The sequence below is a fragment of the Sus scrofa genome, chromosome 4 (genome assembly GCF_000003025.6).
Source record: "Sus scrofa isolate TJ Tabasco breed Duroc chromosome 4, Sscrofa11.1, whole genome shotgun sequence".
In the NCBI taxonomy this organism is placed as follows: Eukaryota; Metazoa; Chordata; class Mammalia; order Artiodactyla; family Suidae; genus Sus; species Sus scrofa.
In genome coordinates, this window is record NC_010446.5 from 10,768,374 (window position 1) to 10,790,495 (window position 22,122).

Genomic DNA, 22,122 nt, shown 5'->3' on the forward strand with positions numbered 1-22,122 from the left:
TGGTGGGCTGTAAGTCTCTAGAAACTTGTCTATTTCTTCTAGGTTTTTCAAATTGTTGGTATGATTGTTCATAGTATTCTCTTATGATTTTTGGTATTTCTGCAGTATCCATTGAGATTTCTCTATTTTCATTTTTTATTTTGCTTATTTGCATTCTTTCTTTCTTCTTCTTGGTGAGTCTGGCCAGAGATTTTTCTTTCTTTTTTTTTATAATTTTTTTTTTTATTTTCCCACTGTACAGCAAGGGGGTCAGGTTATCCTTACATGTATACATTACAATTACATTCCCCCCCCCCCTTTCTTCTGTTGCAACATGAGTATCTAGACAAAGTTCTCAATGCTATTCAGCAGGATCTCCTTGTAAATCTATTCTAAGTTGTGTCTGATAAGCCCAAGCTCCCGATCCCTCCCACTCCCTCCCCCTCCCATCAGGCAGCCACAAGTCTCTTCTCCAAGTCCATGATTTTCTTTTCTGTGGAGATGTTCATTTGTGCTGGATATTAGATTCCAGTTATAAATGATATCATATGGTATTTGTCTTTGTCTTTCTGGCTCATTTCACTCAGTATGAGATTCTCTAGTTCCATCCATGTTGCTACAAATGGCATTATGTCATTCTTTTTTATGGCTGAGTAGTATTCCATTGTGTGCCAGAGATTTTTCAATTTTGTTTACCCTTTCAAAGAACCAGCTATTGGCTTTATTGTTTTTTTTTCCTATTGTTTTTTGAATCTCTATTTTATTGATTTCCTCTCTGATCTTTATGATTTCCCTCTTTCTGCTGACTTTAGGATTTGTTTGTTCTTCTTTTTCTAATTCTTTAGGAAGTAGGTCAAGTTGTTGATTTAATATTCTTTTTTGAGGAAGGCCTGTATGACTATGAACTTTCCTCTAAGAACTGCTTTTGTGGCATCCCATAGATTTTTAATGGTTGTTTTTTTTTTTTTTTTTTTTTTTTTTTGTCTTTTTGCCATTTCTTGGCCGCTCCCTTGGCATATGGAGGTTCCCAGGCTAGGGGTCCAATCGGAGCTATAGCCACTGGCCATAGCCACAGCCAGAGCCACAGCAACATGGGATCTGAGCCACGTCTGTGACCTACACCACAGCTCATGGCAATGCCGGATTGTTAACCCACTGAGCAAAGGCAGGGATTGAACCCACAACCTCATGGTTCCTAGTTGGATTTGCTAACCACTGCACCACGATGGGAACTCCTAATGGTTGTATTTTCGTTATCATATGTCTTGAGGTATTTTTTAATTTTCCTTTTGATTTCCTCGTTGACCCATTGTTTTTTTAGTAGCCTGTTGTTTAGTCTCCATGTAATCAATCTTTTCTCATTTCTTCCTATAGTTGATTTCTAGTTTCATGCCATTGTGGTCAGAGAAGACACTTGAAATAATTTCTATACTCTTAAATTTGTTCAGGTTAGTTTTGTGTCCTAGGATGTGGTCAGTTCTTGAGAATGTTCCATGCACAATCGAATGTATATTCTGCATTTTTTTTGGATATAATATCCTGAAAATATCAATGAAGCCTACCTTTTCAGTTATGTCATTTAGGATCTCTGTTGCCTTATTGATTTTCTGTCTAGAGGATCTGTCCATTGATGTGAGTGGGGTATTAAAGTCTCCTACTATTATTGTATTCCCATCTATTTTTTCCTTTTATACCTGTTAGTATTTGTTGTATGTATTTGGATGCTCCTATATTAGGGACATACATATTGACAAGTGTAGTAGCCTCTTCTTGAATGGATCCTTTTGTCATTAAATACTGTCTTCTCTCTCTGCTTTGCCCTCCTCAGTCTGGCAGCTGTGCTTTTCTCCGAGGCTTTGAGGTCTCTTTGTCTCTGCTGATCTCCTGGTCAGTTAGGTGGCTTCCCAGGGTGCAGATTCCTTTCCTCTGTCTCAGCTCCCTCTCAGGAGTGCTGGTCCCATCTTGATTCCTGTTTTTTTTCCCTCTTCTCTCTGTCTCTCTCTGTTTTTCTTCCCCAGTGATGTGGAGGGTTTCTTGTCCTTTTTGGAAGTTTAAGGTCTTCTGCCAGCATTCGGTAGATATTCTGTATGACTTGTTCTAGATGGTTTTTTTGATGTGTTTCTGGGAGAAGGTAAGTGCCCTGTCTTACTGCTCCACTGTATTGATTAGGAAGCCCCAAGGCTTAGTCATTCATGAGCCACCTTTAAGGCTCTTGCAATATATATTTTTTTTTTTTTGGCTTCTCTGCACCTGCAGTATATAGAAGTTCCCAGGTCAGGGATGGAATTTGAGATGCAGCTGTCACCTGTTCCACAGCTGCAGCAATGCCACATCCTTAACCTACTGCACAAGGCTGGGGATTGAACCCACACCTTAGTTGTGACCTGAGCTGCTGCAGAGACAACACCAGATCCTTAACCTACTGCACCACTGGGAACTCCAGCTTTTGCCATATTCTTAAAAAAGGGGGCTATTCTTTAATTTATAATGACACCCTTCTTTTACATGAGATATGAACAAAAAATTTTTATGTCACTACCTTAGATGAAAAATCAGTATCACTTGCCATATAGAGATGACATCCACATAGTGAAAATGAAACATTATTAGATTCTCTCTTGCTGGCCGGTCTCTGAGCATGTAATAGGTTCTGTCTTTAGAACGAGTCATGCCCTTTGGGAAACACTGATTGGCTGGCTGCCTGGATAGATGGATGAATGGAAACAGACTTTCTGTTTCTTCATTAAATAGAGATTTATGGAGGCTCTGCTCCATGACAGGCACTGGATTGTCTCTGGCATCACAGTGATCATGGACCAGACGAGGTCTGGGATCACATGGCACTTTGATCCAGCATCTCATGTGAAGCAGAGGAGCCAGCCTTGATCCTGAGAGAGCAGGTTTTGATGGAGCAAGAGCTGGGGTAAGCGGACGACTTGAAAAGATGCACAGTGGAAAGGTTGTTGGTGATTGAGGCCCATCCCCAGCAGCTGCAGACTCTCCCTGCCCCTCTGGGGTGTGGTGTCAGTCCCAGCACCTGCCCCCCCCACCCCGCCGCCAACAGCCTGACCTCAGCTGGGATGGGGTGTGCGAGCTGCTTCCTGTGATGTATTTGGAACCATCGCTTAGTAATATAACGGTCTGTTGCAAACATCTTTACTTAGCATTTAGTGAGAGCCCGACCTTTTCCCACCCAAGGCCGTTACTTCTATCAGTGGCTCTGTGTGTGCTCTTAGCCAGAATACCCTCCCGCCCCAGTCAGGAGCAATAGATCATGAGCTCCATCATTTATGGCCTATAAATTAGAGGGTGGCTGGCAGAGCTGGCTTCTGTGCCTGGCTGCCTGCTCCATAAGATACACAGTGTCACCCTTTTATCGGGGGATCGTGGGGGCAGGCTGTTTGGTCTCCTTCTGATCCCCCTGAAAGACAGTATTTACTGGCTCTGGAAATACCTTCACCGCATGTTTATTTCTTTGAGACACTCTGCCCCAGGCTCCTTGGCTCCCTGTTCTTGTCTCTGTCCCGAGCTGTCTGGGCATTTCAAGGCTTGGGTGGTATGCTGTCCACATTTCCAGGGCTCCTCGGAGGCAGCAGAATCCGCTTTTTCAAAGTGCACCACACCCGGAGCGTTTGGGGTTTCGTAATGGCAAAGAGCGGCTGTCTGCCGCGCGCTGGAGGTTGCATTCCTCAGACAGCGTGTTCCTCCCTCTCCACCGAGGCCACAGAGCTCCATTGACGGCCGGGACCGTCCCATCCCTGCTCCTCGAGAGACTTGGCGCCACTCTAGGGGCCCTGGCCTCCCCACGGGCGGCCGTCACATCGCCTGGGAGGACAGACGGGGGGCTGTGGAATCGCACATCTCAGGATGAGCCTTGACCGTGCAGCGAGGTGGCTCTCAAAGACATCTCAGATTTCAGAGTAGCCCACTGTCTCCGTATTTGGAAGGGGAAGCATTATGGTGGAAGCCGTCCTGAGACGCCTCGGTTTAGCCCCAGAATTAACTCATGAGGATCCGGGAGGGGCGGGGAGCAGCAGGGAGGGAGGCTGTTGCAGTCATGGGACGGCAGAGTTGGAAGGTGACTTAGAGGCCGTGTGGGCCAAGAATACCCACCCTGTCTATTTTGACAAGCGCCCATCCAGCTGCAGTCTGAGTAGGTCGGCCCTGCCAGGTTCCCAGCCTCGCCAGGCATCTTCTGGGGTCAGCTGGAGCCTCTGGGCCTCATCTTCACCTCCCCCATGCCCAGCGCTCAGGACCCCTGCTCTCTTCTAAGCTGGAGAGTGTCTGGAACCCTGGCTGAGTTCAACGAAATGAAAGTTCAGGTCCCCGTTGGGTTGTTCTTCTCCCTATCTTTTTTTTTTTTTTCCCTTTCTTTTTTGGCCGCCCGTGTGGCACATGGAGCTCCTGGCCCAGGGATGGATCGGATCTGACCTCAGTGGCGACCTAAGCCACAGCTGCGGCAACGGCAGATCCTTAACCTACCGTGCTGGGCTGGGATCGAACCTGCGTCTCAGGGCTCCCATGCCACAGTGGGAACTCCCTCTTCCCCATCTTTGCCCGGCTGTCAGGTAAGTGGGGTGAGGCCCCTGACCCCAGGCACCCACCCCTCCCTCACCCTCTCTTAGACACTTGCCTGCCCCGCCTTATGCCTTATCCAGGCAAGACCGAGTCTCCCCCCCCCACCTCCCCCCGCCCCAGGGCTGGCGGCCTTGTCCCTGAGCCTCACACCTGGGATTCCTATGAGGGCCGACCTGCTCCCAGTGTCATGTGCGGTGCTGCTGTCTCTCCCCGGCCGGTGGAAGCCGAGCTGCTCCAGAGTCAGGCTGCTGGGCTAGCTGCCTTCGTAGGGCTTGTCACTCAGCCCAGGCACAAAATGTTCAATTTCAAATACTACCTCCATCTGTTTCATCCAGCTGAACCTACTCCGCGTATCCCTAAGCACCTCCCCGAAAAGTGAGAATCAATCTCCCAAAGTGGGAAACTTATTTAACAATAAAATGTGTCCTGTACTACAAGCCAGACCCTTTCTTACATACATGACATGCGTGAGGTCCCCAAAGCCTAGGAGGTGGGTGACATTATTACTGCTACTGCTACGATTTTATTCCTGTGTTCAGAACACAGGCACTATAGCTGGACCACCCGGCTTGAGACCCCAGCTCTGCCGCTTTCTAGTGTGGGGCCTTGAAAAACACGCATAGCCTCTTTTTTTGGCTTGATTTTCGCACCCAGAGAATGGGACTACTGATGTCCACTTCCAAGGGTTGTGATGTGTGTAAAGCATTAAGACGGTGCCTCACGGGGCCCAGAGATCTTGAGTCACATGCCCAGCAACACACAGGAAATGGTAAAGTTGGGACTGGTGGTAAAAAGGCCCTCCAGTGTGAGGCCGCCCCTGCCTCTGCCTGTCACTGCCGCCTTTCTCAGCCTTGAAACCAAGAGATTAACCTGGGTGATGCCTTAGCTTGTTGCACTTTTTTGCCGTCGTAAATGCCTTGCTTTCATCCATTTTGAACTTGTCCCCTTTCATCAGTAAAGACCATGTTATCAACCTGCTGGTCAGGCAAAAGCAGCGCCTCTTGGTCTCGCGTTTAAGAGAGTGGCATTGGTTTGGGGCACACTCACATCTGGGATCCGCCTCTGCGTCGTCCCAGCTGGGTGACCTCGGGCACGTCAGCAGACCTCTTTCTCCATCTGTTTTCTCATCCGTAAAAGAAGGAGACTGAAATGTACCCCTACAGGGCGGCGTCCGCCTCTTGTGGACCTCTTTACACTTTACTCTCATTTAGAAAGTGGGACGATTAGATCTGCTTGTAAGGACTCGAGCGAGAACCTCCCCCCGCCACACACACACACACACACACACGCCGGCTGGTACAGAGCAGCTTCTCCTTCTCTGTGGATGCTACTAGCTAGCATCATCATCCTTAAGATGTCTTGTGCAAACGGAAACAAGCATTTGCTTGTGTTCCTCTAGATGGAGGCTTTCTGCTAAGCCATCCACGCCCTCCCCTCCCCTCCCGGACATTTGCGTGACTGTGGGAGACGGCTGCCCAGCCTCCGTGCACAGCGTATGGCCGCGAAGTGGATTTGCCCTCTGCCAGCAGATAACGAGTCTCTAGGGGGCCTCAAACCCGTGACCTTGCCTTCATTAGCCATGTGAACTGGCTGGCCCAGTCTGCCCTTGGTAATAATTCTTGCCAGGTCACATAGCATATCTTTACCCCATGAGCCTTGGGTTAATACCACCCTTTGACCTTATTCGCTTAAAAGGTAACAAAGCAACAGAAGCATCCATTCATTTATCCAGCCGCCGTTTATCAAGGGAGAGTCTTGAGTTTCTTAGTTCACTGTGACTCGGTGCCTGCTGCCAACTCCTTCAGGCTGCCGCCTTCTTCCCCAGATAAGAACGAAGTCAGGTAGCTGGGTTTCCCGGTACTGGGGTCATTCACCACCTTTTCTCTTCTTTCCACACCCAGTCGAGTCAGGCACTCACTTTAAAAGGGCTTTGAGTCGATGACTCTGAGAAAAAGCCCAGGACCCAGAATCCCTTTCCTTTAGGATCCCATTAGCGGGCTGATGGGTGACGTCCGTGTGAGGGAGCCAAGCGCAAGAAACCCCGCTGACAAATGCAGAACACATGTTCGCTGGTGTCGGATGGGGCACTTCCTTGACATACGCAGGTCTGCTTAATTCAGTTCAGTCCGGCAAGATTTGGGAAAGTGCCCAAATGCTTGCTCACTCAATGATCCATTCATTCATTCATTAAACATTTTTTGCAGCGTTGTATACAAGCACCATCCTGTACTGCACACAAAAGAAATCTATAGCGCTTATCCTGCCTGCATCCTCATGGGAGATACGATTTGCATTTGCAAAACACCCAGAAAAGAGTACCATGCAGAGGGGAGAAAAAAAAAAATACTTCATTTCGCATCCAGGCACCCATTCACTTAACACGTCCTTATTATTCACTTAACAAAGACGTATTCATTAGCGACTGTGTGTCAGGTGTTGGATGCTGATACCAGAAATGAGCAGCAAATACATCATTTCTACAAATTCAGCAAATTCACCATGGACCCTTGGGAGACCTTCTTAGATGGGGACACTGCAATTAATCTCAGATCTCAGATAAGAGAAGGAGAAGGTTATGCCAAAGCAGGAACGGGGCATTCCAGAGGAATCGGCATATGAAACCGTTCTCCGACTTTGTGTGTGAAGAGGAATTTCATCCGTGTCGTACCTTACGCAGTAGGTGAGGTGTGGTCCAGATTTCCACCTGGCAGTGCTGAGTTGGGGCCAGGAGTGGGCCATGTCTTAGCAGGAAAGCCACTGGCTGCACGGCCAGTGACAAGTGCCTGGTCCCCTCTTAACTCCAGTGCCCTCCTGTTTCGGATCCTGTGGCACCTGTCATCTGCGTGTATGCAGGCCACCCTTTTTGGCTGGGACCCGAATTGCCTGGAGCTCTGAGTCCTGGTGAACCTTGGAATGTCGTCCTGGCCCTTTTCCCCTTTTAGGGTTCAGAGAGGTTTCCCAGAGGCCGGGCTTAGGAGGGTGGCATCTGCTTTCTTCTGCTTCTCTCCCCAGACTCATCTTTAATTCCCCGGGGGCCGCAGAGGCCCGCTTGTCCTCTTGGAAGACCCAGAGTGTTTTTCTCCTGGCTAAGGAGGGTCCCTGAAGTAAGCAGCACCCCCTCTTTATCCAGGCCTCACTGGCTGAATGTGTCTGTGGGCCTCTGGGCTCTTGAGGAGCTGCTGATGCTCAGCCCAGAAGCGGTAGAGAGCTGCGCCCACCTCCGCCTGGATCACGTGGGAACAGGTCCCCTGTGGACAGGTGGTGGTCCCCGAGGCTGCCTTCCTAGTGCTTCCACACCGCAGAAGACCCTTAGAACCTTGAAGTGGCCCTCGTATATTAGGGGGATGTTTCCAGGGACCGAGGGGGAGGAACGTGGTTTAACATGGAAACTGTTTGCTTAGAGAGCCCTACATGCGTAATGGTGTGTGTGACGGCGGAAGGAAGGAAGGAAGGAAGGAAGAATGAAGGCAGGGGGTGGGGGAAGGGAAGGAGGCGAGGAGGCTGGGGGAGGGGAAAGGGATACCAGCCTAGCTGCGGCTCCCTCCCGTCTCCTGGTCCCCACACTCCCCTCGAGGTGAGCGGCAGCCTCCTCCGCTGTCTGACTGCACCCGTGAGCCCGTGAGATCAGGGCTGTCTTGACGTTGGTCACGGGGAGCAAGACCGTTAGCCTCAGGGATTGATCGCAGGTCAGAGCCCGGCACGTTGGGGACCTATCGCAGAAGCCCTTGAAGCTTCGTGATGAACAAGGCACCAGGTACCGCAAAGGGAGATGCTTGGGCTGGGAGCGGCGTGGCGCAGGGGGCAGAGCCCGGGCTGGGGGCGCAGCGCGAGGCCGAGCACATCCAGGATCTAGACTCATGGCCCATGTCCCTGGGCAGGTTGCTTCTCCCGGGCCTCGGTTTCCTATCTGTAAAAGGAGGGGGCCGGCCAGAGGACTTTCTTGGGTTTTGGGGCAGAGGTCAGTTCTTTTCCGTGCTCCCCTTACTCTGCTCACCGCCAGCAGCAACACCCTCGTATTCTACTGCATCCGTGGCCCTTGGCGGGATCAGCGATGGCAGGTCACGTCGACGCCACCTTCCTTGCTTCCTTCAATGTCCCTCCGCTTTACATCTGAAGTGCGGCACGGAGCCCTGGGACCCTGGCTGGGTGCAGGCTCCAGCCTCACCTCCCTCTCTGCCGACACCAGGTGCATCTCCTCTCACCCTTTCAGGGCATCTCTGAGAAATGAGGCAGAGAACCTCCACCAACCTGGAATGTTAAAATCTACTTCTACAATCAGGTTATACAGGAGTTTCTGCTGTGGTGCGGTGGGTTAAGAATCCAGAGTCTTGGGTTGCTGAAGGCCCAGTGTGGTGGGGTAAAGGATCCAGTGTTGCTGCAGCTCGGATTCGGTCTCTGGCCTGGGAACTTCCATAGTGTGGCCATAAATTATTATCATTATTTTGTCGTTTTAGGGCCACACCCGCAGCATGTGGAAGTTCCCAGGTTAGGGGTCGAATTGGAGCTGTAGCTGCTGGCCTCCACCATAGCCATAGCAATGCCAGATCCGAGCCGAGACTTACACTACAGCTCACGGCAATGCTGGATCCTTAACCCACTGAGCGAGGCCAGGAATCGAACCTGTGTCCTCATGGATACTAGTCAGATTTGTTTCTGCTGAGCCACGATGGGAATTCCAAAATTTTTTTTTAATTAAAAAAAAATCAAACAATACGCAAAGACCCAGAGTCATCATGAGAGGATCTGCCTTTCCCTTCTTAGTCACAACTGATTTCAAATATTAAGTGTATGTTCAAGCCAACATGGCTCAGCTTCTGAGCAGAATGTGCAATGCATTTAAACTTTAAGCCAAGGCCAGAAACTTCAAAAAAACGTTCTTCTCCCAGGGGGCTAACTGGGGCTCCGGTGTCAGGCGTCTGTGATCACCTACTCATCCTCTCCTGCCACTTGGCCTACTTCCTTTGCAAACTCTGAAAACCTCTTCACTCGATTTCTTCTTCCTGCCAGACCACAGATTTCCGGGATGCCGAGCTCTTCTGGAAGCCTCAGGACTTTCCCTGCTGTGGAGCCTTGGTGGGCAAGGGGCAAGCTTGGGGGGGGGTGACGATTTTTGAGGCTGGGCTGGATCAGGAGGGGCTGGGGTGGAGTTGGGAGAAGGCACCAAACCTGGAGAAGAGATTCTTTAAAAATTTTTTTTTAAAAAAATTATAGTTGATTTACAATGTTCTGTCAATTTCTGCTGTACAGCAAAGTGACCTAGTTATACATATGTATGTGTGTAAATACATATACACATATACACATTCGTTTCCTCTTATTCTATCATGTTCTATCAGAAGCGATTGGATATAGTTCCCTGTGCTATACAGTACGACCTCACTGCTTCTCCATTCTAAATGTAGTACTTTGTGCCTACTAACCCCAAACTCCTGGTCCATCCCACTCCCTCCCCCTCCTCCTCCCCCTTGGCAACCACAAGTCTGTTCTCTATGTCTATGAGTCTGTTTCTGTTCTATAGATAGGTTCATTTGCGCAATATTTTGGATTCCAGATATGTGATATCATATAGTATTTGTCTTTCTCTTTCTGACTTACTTCACTTAGTATGAGAATCTCTAGTTGCATCCATGTTGCTGCAAATGGCATTATTTTGTTCTTTTTTCTGGCTGAGTAGTATTCCATCGTATGTATATACCACATCTTCTTAATCCATTCATCTGTTGATGGACATTTAGGTTGTTTCCATGTCTTGGCTATTGTGAATAGTGCTGCAGTGAACATAGGGGTGCATGTATCTTTTTGAAGGAAAGTTTTGTCATATATATGCTGGGTCATATGGTAGTTCTATATTTAGTTTTCTGAGGAACCTCCATACTGGTTGCTCCAGTTTACATTCTCACCAACAGTGTAGGAGGGTTCCCTTTTCTCCACATCCTGGAGAAGAGATTCTTGACTCAAGAGTGGGAGGAAGGCTGGAGTTCTCATTGTGCTTTAGTGGTTAACGGCTTTGACTAGCATCCACGAGGATGCAGGTTCGATCTCTGGCCTTGCTCAGTGGGTTAAGGATCTGGCGTTGCCATGAGCTGTGGTATAGGTTGCAGACGTGGCTTGGATCCTGCGTTGCTGATTCCCTTAGCCTGGGAACCGCCATATGCTGTGGGGGTGGCCCTAAAAAGCAAAAAAATAAAAAAGTAAAAAAAGAGTGGGAGGAAAGGATGCTGGGGGTCCAACAAGCCAAAGGGAGAAACTCGCCAGGCGAGACATTTCAAAGCAGGGTCCTCCTGCAGGCAGGTCTCCTGTGGGCACAGCTCGGCAGGTTTTCTGTCGGGTCCCTGATGAGTTTCAACACTCAGTGCACGCTGGCTGCGCCCAGGGCGCAGGGGAAGCGGAGATGCGCGAAACTGGCTGGATGCTGGGGCAGGAGCTGGGAGTTCCGAGAGTGGGGGCGTTGGCACCTCATGCTAGTGTGGGGTCTGGAAAAGGGGGGCTTTGAGGCAGTGCCCTAGAAAAGGAGCAGCACTTCTTCCGAAAGGAATCATGCAAAAGGGCAATAGAGGCTTTTGAGAGAAAATTGTTCTTCCAGATTAAAAACAAACCCCCCCCCAAAATTTTCCCCAAAGTTACGGGCTTTTAAAATGAAAAGATAAATTTGTTCAACATTCACATGTCTGGGTAGTTAATAAGCACCAAATGTGGTCTAGGGTTGATCTACCTAAAAAATGTCACCTGGGGAGTTTCTGCTGTGGCTCAGCGGGTAAGAGAACCCAACTAGTATCCATGAGGACGAGGGTTCGATCCCTGGCCTCGCTCAGTGGGTTAAGGATCCGGCGTTGCCATGAGCTGTGGTGTAGGTCGCAGACATGGCCCGGACCTGGTGTTGGCTGTGGCTGTGGTGTAGGCCCGCAGCTGCAGCTCTGATTGAATCCCTAGCCCTGTGCTGCAGGTGTGGCCCAAAAAAGGAGAAATAAAGAGTCCCCCAAGGGTGCTTGCTAAACATTTGGGTTTGCAGCGTCTTCGCTGGACCCGGGAAGTCAGTGATTCTGAAGTACATGGAAGACTTAGAACCAGCCGTGAAGCTGATCCGGTTCAGTGGAAAGAAAAAAAGCCCAGGAGAGGGTTATCTTGAATGCAAGTTGGCTCCTAAGTGGAGGAGGCTTCTGGCTCACTACTGGCTGGGAATGGAGGGGCTTTTGACCTTGAAAAGCTCTCTCTTTCTGATAGCATCTCTGAAAACAACCAGCCCAGCACCTGCCGCACACAGTAGGTGCTCTGGGCAAGTGCGAGCCCCGCGGGTTCCAGGGGAACCCTTGGCCTGATTTCCAGCTGTGCCCAGTGCTGCAGGGCGGCGCCTCCTCAGCAGCTGGCCTGCATCCTTCCCCACGCTGTGCGGCCTGCCTTGCCTGTGCTCTGCAAGCATCCCTGGCCCCCTCCAAGGCCCCCGGTAGATAGGCCTCCCCTTGAAGGACCGAGCTGCGCCGAGAGATGATTTTCTTCTGCTCCTCAGCTGGGCCCAGCTGTTTCCAGTGCCCGAAGGACCCTTCTCTTCCCGTTTCTCATTTGTTCCGGGATAAAGCCCAGAGCTTGCTTCAAGGTTTCTGGACCACCCAGGACTTTGGGCCTCCTAGGAAGAGGCCCTGGAAAGGTTCTTGGCTCTGGAGGTCCTCGTGTAGGGGGGACGGGAGGGTCACGTTGGTAGTGGGACAATGCCTGGGGAGAGCGCTGGCCCAGGGTGGCTGGGGTTTGGATCCTGGCTGTGCCGCATTGATCCTTGGGTATCAACCCTGCATCTAGACTATGGGCATGAGAAAATGCAATGAAAGCAGTCATGTGCATGCAGCATCTTAGCTCTGTCTGCCCCCTTGGGAAGGATGGCAGGGTACAGCTCATCACCACGCTGAAAACTGCACAATTAGGTGATGACCCCGAGTGGGAGAGAGTCCCCAGGAAGGGCAAGAGGGCGCTTTCCTTCTCACGAGGACTTGTGCGTCCGCGAGTCCCTCCTCCCTGAAAATCTCTCCCTCCTTCCTTCTTTCCCCCAGTCCCTCCGGGTCAGCTCTCTGCCTTCACTCCCACCAAGCCTTCATGCTGTGGTTCTACCAGGCCTGTCTTGTTATCCTTTGACCGTGTTTGGGGTGGAATGAACGCTGTAGCTCCTGTACGTCTCTTTTGCAGCTGCAGCTGCAGGTGCGCCGGGGGGCGGGGGGAGGGGAATTGGGGTGGAGAGTTTCTGTACTCATTTTGACCACCGTTATTGCATAGTTTCAGCATTAACAAAGGCTACAGTTTTCTTCTTACCAAGACACCCTCCCAGGAAAAGATAGGAGGGACGAACCCCATGCCCTGGTCTCATACAGTTTCCCACCAGCACCTGCAGTCAACACGGACTGGCCAGCCGTCGTTATTGTTGGTAGCAGTAGTAGTTGCAGCGGTATTTCCAGTGGGCATGTGAAGGTTCTGATCTCATTTTTCCAGCCCTCCAGAAGGGTGGTGCGTCGATGTGCGGGTGACAAGGTGCCCTGGAGCGGAGGACAGACTCTTAGCCAGGGGGTCCCTGACTCTCACGGGTAGGGGTGGGAGCACTGCTGGGTGGAGCTCAGGTTATCAGCAGACCAGGGTAACAGAAACCAAAATATTATCTCTGGAAAACATACAGTATCTGGGTTGTCAGTCCCAACCTCTAACCGCAATGAGAAGTCAAGTACTTAGAAATGGACAGTGGCCTGTGTCCACCTGAATACCTTTAATTAAAGTGCGGACATGCTGGAGCCTTTAAATCATCAGCTTCTGGGGAGAAGGAGAGAGGGCTCTGTCTTTTTAATGGAAAGAGTCATGCAACTGCTGAGCACCTCCTGTGTGCCTTTGCAACCCAAACTTGAAATCATTATTTTAATGATGGACGAGTGAGGCTCAGAGTGGTTAAGAAACGTACCCAAAGACACACAGTAATGTTTAGAGACAGGATTCAAACCCCAGGCCCGGTGCTTTATCTGCTCTATGACCCTGGGTTTCAAAAGGGACACAGTATAAGGAAATTAGGCTTATGTTCTTACTCAAATCTGGATTGTTTTTCTATTGTTGCTGTGAAAAATTGCCACAAGTGTCTGATGAGATCATAAATTTGTTCTTTACTTTTTTGGCCCGCCAGTGGCATATGGGGTTCCCAGGCCAGGGATCACATCTGAACAGCAGTTGTGATCTACACTGCAGCTATGGCAATGCAGGATCCTTTAACCCACTGTGCTGGGCTGGGGATCGAACCTGCATCCTGGCGCTGCAGAGACGCTGCCGATCCTGTTGTGCCACAATGGGAGCTCCATATTCTCTTATAGTTCTGGAGGCCAGAAGGCTGAAGTGAATCTTAAGTGGTTAAAGTTAAGGTCTCAGCGGGCTTCTCTTCCTTCCAGAGGCTTCCTTGCGTTTCCCAGCTCCTAGAGGCTTCCCACATTCCTTGACTCCTGGCCAAGGAATCACATCCCATGTTCTCCCTCTGCTTCCATCATCTCATCAACTTCTCTGATTCCGCCCTTCCTGCCTTCCTTTAAGGACCCTCGTGATTACACTGGACCCTCTCAGATAATCCAGGCTGTTCTCGTCGCCTTCAGATCCTAAACTTCGTCACATCTTCAGAGTCTCTTTTGCCACAGAAAGTTACAAATTCCAGGGTTGAGGTCATGGACATCTTGGGGACGACTCTTCTGCCTATCACGACATCCCAGTAATGTTTTAAATCAGTGCAAAAATCTCCAGGTAGTCACTCCCCCAGCCCCCTTCAAAACCTATAATCTGTGCCATTCAGTAGTTACTAGGTTAGACTAGAGACCTCAGGACTTGTCATAGGCTAATATGCCTACATTTATTAGCGCTTACCATGACTCTTAGCTACAACCTCGCTTAATCCTCGTCAGCCTTATGGGCTCAGTACTGTTACGATCTGCGTTCTCCAGGTGAGGACAATAACAGCACAGAGAGGTTCAGCAACTGGCCCCAGATCACACAGGAAGTGGCAGACTGGAACCCTGCTGACTGGTCTCAGAGCCTCCCATGGCTGTGAGCTCCAGGAGGACAGATCCTGAGTCTCTCTCTTTTTTTTTTTTTTTTTTTTTTTTTAAAGACTCCACCCATGGCAAATGGAAGTTCCCGGGGCCAGGGATTGAATCTGAACTGCAGCTGCGGCAGTGCCAGATCCTTAACCCACTGCCCTGGGCCAGGATCAAACCTGTGCCTCTGCATCAACCTGAGCCGCTGCAGTTGAATTCTTAATGCACCGCACCCCAGCGGGAACTCCCTGAGTCTGTTTTACAGACTGTTGTATCCTCTGTGTGTGTCCACACAGTGCCTGACCACAGTAGGCACTCAAGAAACATGCTATATGAATGAAAGCGTTAACACACCCCAAACCAAATGACTCTGTAGTGTCTCTGCACTGGGGTCATTAGGCAAGCAAAGAGAGATCAGGCCTCGTAGACAGACTGAATGTCCATCTCAAGAATTAAATCAGCGGTGCTTTTGCTCACCTTGCCAGTAAGCAGGAAATTAACCCTTTTCTCTTTTACTGGGAGTTTCCATTATCTGCACATGGCGGTTAATGCAGAATCTAGTAGGATGCTCCCCTGAGGGGGAGGTCAGGGTCAAGGCGCTTGGGGGGTATCAAGGGTACCTTGATCTCTCCTCTTCCTCATCCTTGCCTTTGCCAACTGCTTGCTCGGCGATGCTGCCTCTCCCCCGCCCTCCTTCCTGACTGGAGGCAGCTGTCAGGCCCACATCTGTCTGCTTGGCTGCAGTCGGAGCCCAAGAATCATATTAGTGTCAGTGCTTGTATGAAACCAAGCCCAAGAGATTGGGGCTCTAAGCTCACTTTCTGTCTGAGAACCTCCCAGCCTCCCAGATCCGGGGCTCTCAACGGGTCATCTACGTGAAGAGAGACCAAAACACGTCCCATTGGCAGGCCACAGCCAAAGCCTCAGATGTGGCAACATTTTGGGCTGGATCTTGTGAAAGTGGATGGGTGGTCTCATACGGGGGTCCTGGCGGGGTTGGGGAGCAGTGGGGGGAACCCTCACTTCAAACCACTTCTCCGGGGGGCGGGTCTTGAGGACTCCTTGGGACTCCTTGTCCTCCAGGACCGGCGTCGCCTGGCCAGCCTTCCTCCCTTCCTCCCGTTTGAGGAGGGTAGTTAATCACTCCCTTTTATTACCCTGAGTCTAGAACTTCCTAGGACATCGAGAGACGACACTGGCACTTGGAGGCATAACTGCCCACTTAATTGCTACTGAAAACATTGCTGTGAAATGAGCTGCCAGTGTTCCTCTGCTTGGTGGCAAAGCTGTGACCTTTGGTGGGCCTGGGTCTCCCCTCACTAGCCGCCTGCGAGCTTGGGACTTGTGAGTCCCAATTTACACACCAACATACCAACTTGCCTTTTTGCTATAAGATGGCTTATATCACATCCAGTACCCCTTGCACTCAAATGGGTTCAGACTCCTGTATTCCCTGGTGATGTTTGATGCTGAATTCCTTGTGGCTATGGGGGTGTTAGAGTATTTAATGGGGATGGGGCAAGATGAAGGCACTTGGGGCGGGTGGGGGGGTGGGGGGCGTTAGGCGGGTCTGGGTTCCAAAGTTTATGCGCTCTGGTGATATCACCCACGTCCAGCAGATGGCGATGTTACTACATGCAAGCGGGGTTTTGGACATTGGCTTCAAACTGCCACCTCCTTCCTTTCTAGAAAAAAAATAAGCAAGCTGTTCCCCCCTCTCCTTGGAAAATGGGGAGAGAGCTTTCTAAAAGGATGTATACTTCTAAGCTTTCGATAGGATATAAAATGAATTTGAAAGAAATTATATCATCTTCTTAGGCTTACACTGCCTCTTCCCCCTGCTGGATTCCTGGATCGCCATGGCTCCGCCCTCCCCCCCCCCCTCCCTGCTTCCTCCCCTTCCTCTCTCTCCCCCCCAATTTCCTTCCTTCCATCCGTCCTTCCTTCCTTCCTTCTTTCCTTCCATTGGCTTTATTCACTTAACACATGGAATTTTAAAACAATGTGATGCAAATTAGGAAAGATTACATTTATATTGTTAACTGCACATACAATTCCATGTCCAAAAATGAGTAAGGGAAAATATAAAACTAGAAGGAAATAGGCAAAAAATGTGAACAGTGGTTTCTTCTGTGGCTAGGAGGAATTTTCCTGTTTTTTTTTTAATTTTAATTTTATCGATTTTATTTTTTTCAGTATTTGTACTTTATTGATTTTATTTCTAAAATGATGGTAGAGCAAAATGGATTTATTTTGGTGTACAATTCTGTGACTTGCAGCATATGTATGAACTTGCCCAACCACCATAGCGCTCCTTTCTCGCCTCCTTTCACCCTCACCAGCCCCTCTGAGCCTTTCCCCAGTCCACCTTTCTGCCCATTCCTTCCTACTCTCCTCACCTGGCTTCTCCTTCTCTAAATGCCTCTATTTCAGATTTTTTTTTTTTTTAAAAGAACTCTGTCCCCTAGTGATCTCATCCACTCCCATAATTGCTGTCAATCACCTTCATGACAAATGGCTCCCAGACTGTAACCCAATCCCGATGTCTAGGTTCCACTCTGGATCGATTTGCTTGTGTACCTCTTGGACTCACTTGGATGCCCCCTAGGTGATGCCAGCACTGCGTGTCACAAACCAAACCCGTTTCTCTTCTTGGTTTGGGTATGCCTCTGTTGCACCCCAGACCTCTGTTGATGGTGACACTGGAAACCTGGCTTTCGAGCTAGAACCTCAGAGGCATGTGTAGGCTGTCCTTGCATTTTGCGTCCGCCAGTGACCATACCTGGTGGGTCAGGTGCCTTGATCCATTCCCTGGTCTCCATCCTCATTCTTGCTCTCTTATTTGTTTATTTGTTTATTATTTAAAAATGTTTGTGGTTGCACTGTGGCATATGGAAGTTCCTAGACCAGGGATTGATTGAATCTGAGTCACAGCTGTGACCTGTGCCATAGCCGCAGCAATGCTGGATCTTTAACCCATTGCATGGGGCCGGGGATCTAACCCGCACCTCTGCATTAACCCGAGCTGCTCTGGTTGGATTCTGAGCCCCCTGTGCCATAGCGGGAACTCCCATCTTCATTCTCCTTTGCTCCAGACGGGGCTCTTACCACATCTTGCGTGGGTTCACTTGGAAAACCTCCAAACTGGTCTCTTGTCCCTAGTTTCTCTTCTTTTCTGTCCCTGCTTCCCATTGCTAGCACAGGCTGGAGTTAAACCAGATGTGATCATGTTTCAACCTCTGCCAGAGCCGCAGGGTGGTGGTCAAAGGTTTCATGGGGCCAAGCCTTCGAAATGGCCGCATGAAACCTGGTCAGCCTCAGCTTCCTCTGCTGCCTGAGTCCAGCATCGAGCTTCACCTCCGTGACACTGGTTGGGACACTCCAGCTCCACTGTGCTCTGAGGAACCCTCGCCCATTCTTCCATCTGGTGTGTTGACAGTTAACTAGGTTGAATAATAACCATCAGGAGAATCACCTTCTCTCTGCACCTGTTCTCCACTCCCTTGGGGACACTGAATTGCTCTTTCTTTGGGGGTCTCCTCACTGCCGACTGTTGCGTGGTGGGGGTTACTCCTCAGGAGAGAGGGTCAGAATCTAGAGGACCTTGATCATAGCAGGAACAGTCAGAAAATAACAGAATGAGATTAAGACTGAACGCGACATGGAATGAGAAACCGGGAGGGAGGCAAAGGTTTAAAAACCAGGGGCGATGGCGGTGAGCTATCATGGAATGAACACTTTTTTAAAGGAGGTTAAATTTTATTGATTTACAGTGTTGTGTTAGTTTCAGGTGTACAGCAGTGTGAACTGGTTACGCATAAACATGTATCCATTCCTTTGCAGGCCCTTTTCCCGTGTAGGCTGCTGCGGAGTATTGACCAGACGTCCCTGTGCCACACAGTAGGTCCTTGTTACTCACCGTTCTATACGTGGTAGTGTGTGTATGTCATCCCAACCTCCCATTTTATCCCTCCTGCCAACATTTTCCCTTTGGTGGCCGTCATTTTGGTTTTGAAATCTTTGATTCTGGTTCTGTTTTGTGAACAAGTTACCCTGAAACATTCTTCATTGGATTCCACATATTAGTGATTTCAAATGATATTTGTCTTTCTCTAACTTACTTCAACTTAGTATGGGAATCTCTAAGTCTGTCCACGCTGCTGCAAATGGCATTATTTCCTTCTTTTTTATGGCTGTAATGATACTCCTCCGTGTTTATGTACACATCTTCTGTATCCACGCTTCTGCTGATGGACATTTGGGTTGCTTCCATGTCTTGGCTGTTGTAAACAGTGCTGCAGTGAACATTGGGGTGCGTGTCTCTTTTTGAATTATGGTTTTCTTTGGATAGATGCCCAGGAGTGGGATTGCTCAATCATATAGTAGTCCTCTATTTAGTTTTTAAAGGAATTGCTGTACTGTTTTCCATAGTGGTTGCACCAGTTTACATTCTCACCAACCCAAAAGGGTTCCCTTTTCTCCCACCCTCTCCAGCATTTGTTGTTTGTAGACTTTTTGATGACAGTCACTCTGACTGGTGAGAGATGATACCTCATTGTGGTTTTTTTTTTTTTTTTTTGTCTTTTTTTTGGTCTTTTTTTTGCCATTTCTAGGGCTGCATCCGTGGCATATGGAGGTTCCCAGGCTAGGGGTCAAATTGGAGCTGTTGCTGTTGGCCTACGCCAGAGCCACAGCAACGTGGGATCCCAGCTGTGTCTGCAACCTACACCACAGCTCATGGCAACGCCGGATCCTCAACCCACTGAGCAAGGCCAGGGATCGAACCCACAACCTCATGGTTCCTAGTTGGATTCATTAACCACTGAGCCATGACGGGAACTCCCCTCATTGTGGTTTTGATTTGCAAACTCAATAATTAGTGATGTTGAGCATCTTTTCATGTGCTTTTTGGCCATCTGTCTGTCTTTTGAGAAATGTCTGTTTAGATCTTCTGACCTTTTAAAAATTTTTTTATTATAGTTGATTTACAGTGTTCTATCAATTTCTGCTATACAGAAAGTGACAGTTATACATGTATATACATTCTTTTTCTCATATTATCTTCCATCATGCTCCATCACAAGTGATTGGATATAGTTCCCTGTGCAATACAGCAGGATCTTCTGACCTTTTTTGGGATTGGGTTCTTAGGTATTTTTGGATATTGAGCTGCATGCGTTGTTTGTATATTTTGGAGATTAATCCCTTAGTCTCTTTGTTTGCAAAGATTTTCTCCCATTCTGTGGATTGTCTTTTCATTTCATTTATGGTTTCCTTTGCTGTGCAAAATCTTTTAAGTTTAATTAGGTCCCATTTTGAACACTTCTTCAGTGCCCCAGAAGTTGTATTATTTAGCTTCACAATAATCATAAAAATCTAATTTTCAGATTAAGAAGGTGACGTTCAAAGAATCTGAGTAACCCAGCCCACGGGACACAATTGGTGTTAGAGCCACTTTTGTGTGAGTCTGAAACCTCATGCTTCCCAGTGAAGGAACTTTCTGGAAGTTCTGACTGAACTCTGGAGGGAGTACTTTCTTTTTTTTTTTTAAATTTTAATTTTTATTAAAATTGAGAAAGTTGAATTATAGTTGATTTAAAGTGTGATCATTTCTGTTGTACAGCAGCGTGATTTGGTGATACATAGACACACACCCATTCTTTGTCAGATCCTTTTCCCGTGTAGGTTATCACAGAATATTACGCAGAGCTCCCTGTGCTCTACAGCAGGCCCCCCTTGACCATCCACTCCGTACATGATAATGGCGTGCATTTGCCAGTCCCAGTCCCCCACCCCCCCTTCCCCTTTGGTAACCCCAGGTCTCTTCTCTGTCTGTGGGTCTGTTTCGTTGATAGGCTCACTTGTGCCACATTTCAGATTCCGCCTAGAAGTGATGTCTGTGATATTCGTCTTTCTCTGTCTGACTTACGTCACTCAGTATGATCATCTTTAGGATGGAGGGAGAACTTTCTAGGTCAGAATGTGTCTTTCCTTGGGGGTGTCCACGGGGCCGAGCAGAGCAGACCCGGCAGTGGTCCTTTGCTCATGGTTTGCATCCTCCGTGGTTGCCGGCATCCAGAGGAAGGAAGCCTCTTCAGCACAAACCCTGTAAAACTCCGGACAGTCAGGAAAGATGAGAAAACCAGCTCATTGGGGCGAGAGTGGTTGCCTGCTGCTGGGGCCAGAGTTTCCTTCCTAGGCTGACCCAGTACCAGCTGGGAAAAGAGAGCAGAGGAACAGGGTCCAGAAGCAGGACCATCGCCTGGTCTTTTTTTTTTTTTTTTTTTTTTTGTCTTTTTAGGGCTGCACTCTCGGCATATGGATGTTCCCAGGCTAGGGGTTGAATCGGAGTTACAGCTGCCAGCCTACACCACAGCCACAGCAACGCGGGATCCGAGGTGTGTCTGTGACCTACACGGCAGCTCGCGGCAACGCCAGATCCTTAACCCACTGAGCGAGGCCGGGGATCAAACCCTCATCGTCATGGATACTAGTTGGGTCATTTACTGCTGAGCTGCGCTGGGAACTCCCCCTCCTGGTCTTACCGGAGTCACTCCTGGCAGGTGGCGTGGGTTGCCAGAACTCCGGGCCCACCTGCTCTCAAGCGCTGGGATCAGTAAACCCATCCAAGCCAAGAAGGCAGGAAGACGGAGCGTAGAAAACCTTCTGTGCTGGGGTTCGGGAGACGTGGATTCCGGCTCCAGCCCTCGCGAGCCCTGGGGTTTGAGCCAAGACCTTAACCTCTCTGGGCCTCAGAGGCCCTCTGTTCAAACGGGGGTCACGGTGCCCACCCCCGCTCATGAGGACTGAGTGAGAACGCACTCTTTGTAATCTCCAGTCTCAACACCTGCGAACTCCTTGAGGACCGAAAACTGCCTTCTTCTCCATAATCCTCCTCCGTAAAACCAAAGAAACAGTTACGGTGAAGGGCTTCACGGCGCTTACACAGTTTTCTTGCGGGACCCCGACCGCCGCACTCTTCTGGGTTGAGTAGTGACTTCATGATTCTGTTCGTTTGGCCCCTGATGTTTGCTGATCACTTACTGTGTACCTGGCCATGTGCAAGGGTTTGGTTGACAATGATGAGAAAAGCCAAGACAGCCTTCATCATCCGGAGATCCAGGTATTAGTGGGACGTACCCATTACGTAGATACACACACGCACACGTACAAATTGAGTTCCAAGAAGAAAAACAAAAAAAAAAAGGAAAAATGGATGAATGTGTTGGGAGGAGGGGCCCAAGTTGGTTTGTGGAGAATGGGCTAGAAGGTGTCTCCGAGGTGGGGCATGGCCGACGAAGCCTGAAGGCTGAGTAAGGAGCTGGCCAAAGAGTGGGGATGGGGTGGGGGGGTGGGGTTCCAAGTAAAATCCTATTTTTTTTTTTAGAATTGCACCTGTAGCATATGGAATTTCCTGGGTCAGGGATTGAATCTGAGCTGCAGCTGTGACCTACACCACAGCTGCAGCGATGCCAGATCCTTTAACCTACTGCGCTGGACCAAGGATCAAACCAGCACCTCTGTTGAG

At 49.2% G+C, this 22,122-nt stretch overlaps 1 long non-coding RNA gene across 3 annotated transcripts in view; it reads left to right on the forward strand.

The window, feature by feature from the left end:
- Positions 1 to 20,378, forward strand: part of LOC102167986 — a 68,033-nt gene extending 47,655 nt beyond the window's left edge. For 2 of the 3 annotated variants that reach the window (XR_002343081.1, XR_002343080.1), the window contains exons 5-6: positions 18,438 to 18,494; positions 19,982 to 20,378. This is a non-coding gene — a long non-coding RNA (uncharacterized LOC102167986). The remainder of the gene's footprint in view (positions 1 to 18,437; positions 18,495 to 19,981) is intronic. The other variant, XR_001303368.2, reaches the window with a different exon arrangement.